This window comes from Megascapheus bottae, chromosome 23 (assembly GCF_031878675.1).
Source record: "Megascapheus bottae isolate mThoBot1 chromosome 23, mThoBot2.hap1, whole genome shotgun sequence".
Lineage (NCBI taxonomy): Eukaryota > Metazoa > Chordata > Mammalia > Rodentia > Geomyidae > Megascapheus > Megascapheus bottae.
In genome coordinates this window covers 1,248,477-1,252,627 of record NC_143531.1, presented here as the reverse complement: position 1 = coordinate 1,252,627, position 4,151 = coordinate 1,248,477, and the positions used below count along the sequence as shown (strand labels likewise).

General features: G+C 38.1%; 1 non-coding gene across 1 annotated transcript; it reads left to right on the top strand.

Annotated features, from left to right (window-relative positions):
• Window positions 1-1,166: 1,166 nt before the first annotated feature.
• Window positions 1,167-1,281, top strand: LOC150047195 (small nucleolar RNA SNORA15). Its single transcript, XR_016539461.1, has one exon. It is a non-coding gene; the product is annotated as a small nucleolar RNA SNORA15 (small nucleolar RNA).
• Window positions 1,282-4,151: the final 2,870 nt, after the last annotated feature.

Below are 4,151 nucleotides of genomic sequence, written 5' to 3'. Positions count from 1 at the left end.
ACTTAATCACCAAAAATCCAGAAGTAGGTGTGGCTCTTTTGGTAGAGCACTAGCTTTGATCCAAAAAAGTAAGCAAGTGAGAGTTCAAGTCCCAATACTGGCACAGAAAGAAAGGAAAAAGAAAACCTAGTTTGTTAAAATTTCCATGTGCAATTGGAGAACAAGTTACATGTCTTATTCCTATTGAATCCACACACATCTGATGTTGCGGCCCCACTTTGCTGATGTATTGGGACTCTCACTCTACATCCGTTTTTCTAGTCTTCCTCATGAAAGACCTGGGTGGGTACAGAGGCATTTCACTGCTTTCCACAGTGAAATGCTTCCTTGCAGTCTGGGGCTCCTTTGCAATTTACACCTTATAGACTGCACTTGTAAATCCTAGAACTTACCAGTGTCCTTTTCCTCACAGAATGCACTAATCTCACAGGAAGAGAAGGGGGTGGAATCTCACAGTTTGCAAGTTTACAAGGCTGTGGTAAAGTTTAGGGTGTAAATTGCTGGGAAACCCAAGAGGGCACTTAACTATTTTAAGGTAGAGGGCAGCAAGGGGCCCTTGTTAGAGATCTAATTAAACCAGAAGTGGGAGGTGAGGATAGAAAGACTCCCTGAATCATCCACACATTTAAGCCTCAGCCCATGGAAGGGGAGAGAGGATCAACCTCTCCATGTCCTATTTCCAAACAACATTTCAACTAAGGACCAGGATTTCCTCAACTATTAAAATATCTGTTTTCTGATTATTCCTTCCTTCCTTCCTTCCTTCCTTCCTTCCTTCCTTCCTTCCTTCCTTCCTTCCTTCCTTCCTTCCTTCCCCTTCCTGTACTAGTCCTGGGGTTTGAACTCAGGGTCTGGTGCTGTGTCTGAACCTTTGCTCAAGGCTAGGGCTCTACCACTTGAGCTAAGCTAGTTAATTGCAGAGGAAGTGCCTTGAGCCAGACATGGTAGTGTGCACCTGTAATTCCAGCACTTGGGCCACTGAGGTAAAAAGATAGTGAGGTTGAGGTCTCCCTAGGCTACATACATGGTGAGTTCCAGGCTAGTTTTGAGTGTATTATACAGCACAACCTTACCTGAAAAAAGCCAAAATTAACAAACAAGAAAATAGCTGTCTCTCTCTCTTTTCATAAAAATGTGCTTTGTGTCTAGGACTTAAAGATATTAACTGGAATAATTTACACAACCAGACACCATACAAGAGTAAAGTATTCTCTTTTCAATGACTATGATTGGTATGCTATAGCTTTACATTGTATGTCATTTTTGAAAATGAATACAAATATATGAAGTATTACTAATAGTTCACAAGAGCTACTGTTTGCAGTGTTGGTTGCAAGCATTGTCTTTCAGATGTAGCTATACAGATATGGTCATGGTCTGAGTGGCAGAGCCCTTGCCTAGCAAGAAGGGCTCTGGATTGGATCCCCTAAGCAAATGCAAACCTGTGTTTAAATTGTGGCCATAGTGAATTTGAAAGTCATGACTTCCATACACGTTTTCATGTACATATATTTCCTTACAACCGATTCTACAGTTTTATCTTTTGAGGTTTCAGCATTTCTCTTTTTCTATCCACCCAACAGAAAAAAAATGTATTATCCAGGTGCCAATAGCCCATGCCTGACTAATTTTAGCTACTCAGGAAGTAGAGATAGGAAGATCTCAGTTCAAAGCCAGCTTGGGTACATGAGTCTAAGCCTGCTTGCCTGCTGCCTACCTGCCTGCCTACCTGCCTAACCTGCCTGTCTTCCTCCTTCCTTCCTTCTTGCCTTCCTACCCTCCTTCCCTCCTTCCTTCTCTCCTTCCCTCCCTCCAATTTTCTCCTTGCTACTCCCCAATCCTTTCTCCTCTTTTTTCCTTTCTTTCCTTCTCTTCCCTGTACTTTCCAGTAACATTTTCCAATCAATTAAAATTCTACCATTTAGATATTAATTTGAAACCCACACAGTGATCTTTGAAAAGTTCAACTAGTTTTAGGAGAACTAAGACATTGACACTGTTTTTCATGTTAATGTGACTTAATGACAAGGAAATGCAGGCTTATTTTCTCTTCAGCTTTATAGCAATTTATATTTCCAGTTCTATTTCCTAAATTCAAATTCACTTCCTGAAGAAGGAAAGTAATTTTCAGGCTGCCTTGTAGTTGTATTACTTTTTTTTTAATTTAATGCATCCTCATTTGGGGCATTTTGAAAGTAAAATGAAGGACTATAATTACTCTGAGATTTAATGGTACCCATTTCTAATGTTGATAGCTGGAGTTTAAAATGTTTAAATATCTACAATTATCCATGTTTTATTTTTACTTTTCTTTTCAAATTATAAAATCTCTTAAAAGAATCAGCAATGTTTTAAAAGTTTATTGGGAATGAAAATACTCATCATTCTGTTTTTCTTTGAATTTCTGATTTTTCTCTAAAATGTTAATAACATTCAAATTCTTGAAATTATTACTTTTCAGGTTGTTGTTCATTTAGCCTATAAAGGAGTTGCTTTTTATATGACTCTCTTTTTTCTTTATAATATAAAATGTCCCAGATACGACAGGCACTGGTGGTTCATATCTGCCATCTTAGCTCCTTAGGAGGCTAAGATATTCAGATCAAGGTTCAAAGCCAGTTTAGGCAGGGAAATATGTGAGATTACAATTAATCTCTAATTAATCAGCGAATGTTGAGTGGGGGTATGGTTCAAATGGTAGAACCCCAGACTTCAGTGAAAAAGTGAAGGAAGGGGCTGGGAGTTTGGCCTAGTGGTAGAGTGCTTGCCTAGCATGCATGAAGACCCTGGTTCGATTCCTCAGTACCACATACATAGAAAAAAGCTGGAAGTGGTGCTGAGGCTCAAGTGGTAGAGCTCTAGCCTTGAAAAAGTCAAAGGGCAGTGCTCAGACCCTGAGCTCAAGTCCAGGACTGGCAAAAAAAATTTTTTTTAGAATTTTAAAAAGTGAAGGAAGAGTATATTACCCTGAGGGATAAAGCTCCAGTGCTGACACATACAAAAATAAAGTGGACCCATTAATCCATTTAATCCCATAAATCATAGCAATTTTACACCCTACTAAGATGGATGTTTTCAAATTCATGAAAACCTTAGAGATGATTCTGAATGTGCTAGATTGCACATCAAAAAGCTACATTTTTACACTGTTCTTTGAGTGTGGAAGTCATAGCAGCTACTAGTGAACAAAGTTTTGCTATACTAAGGCAGAAGTATAAATGTCAGCATTGAGGAAAGCAATTTTTCACCTTATAAAATTGCCAGGTGGCCTGCTCCATTCCTGGCTCCACTGAAGTGTTGAACAATTAAATACCACTTTGAAGAGTCATTTTCTTTCAATTTTATATTTTCACCACAGACTGCTTGCTAGATGTTAAAACCTACTGTCAGAATGATTTTTGGAATTTTATGCAGCAGTCCATGGAGAGGTCATCGTAGAAGTTTCTGTTCCCATAGGTTGAAAGTCCAAAAGTCCTTTGAGATTGACCCAGGCATTTCACAAAGTGATTTCTGGGAATTGCACATATGTCTGGGGTATTGTAAGTAAGCATAATTTAGAATCATTCTTCAGATCAAAGCTTTACAAGCCTTTTCTTTTCCCTTGATAGTCTAATCCTTTTTTCAAATAACATAAACACACAACTTTACCATGTTTTGTTTTTCTTTTCTTTTCTTTTTACTGTAGGTAGCATTGAGCTCTAGTAAGATAGACCACACTGGTAATTTATAGCACTGTTTACAAATATAGGGGCCCAATTTTGCTAAAAGGTTGTTATTTTTTAAGAAAAATAATGCCTATCCTGAAATGTAGTACAGATAATAGCATTTCCTCTCTGTGAAATTTTTTCCACTTCCTATGAGGAACTCCAAAGATTTCAGGACAGCAAACAAAATAGCCTGCGATATATCAGCCATCTCTTTCTTCCCCTTTCATTTCCTTTCTGTCGGATTCATCCAGTTGCATAGCCCACTTTAAATACCCTTTAGATTATTGAGAAACAACTTCATTTTACATGTGGAACCTTACAATTCTCTTCTTGCAACTTCTGCATGTTTCCAGCATTTCTGATTCTAGTTGCTGTGAGTACCGTGTTCCAACTGTTTACTTAAAAAACAAAAAGAATACCTTGTTCCAGTTCTTTTCCATTTTT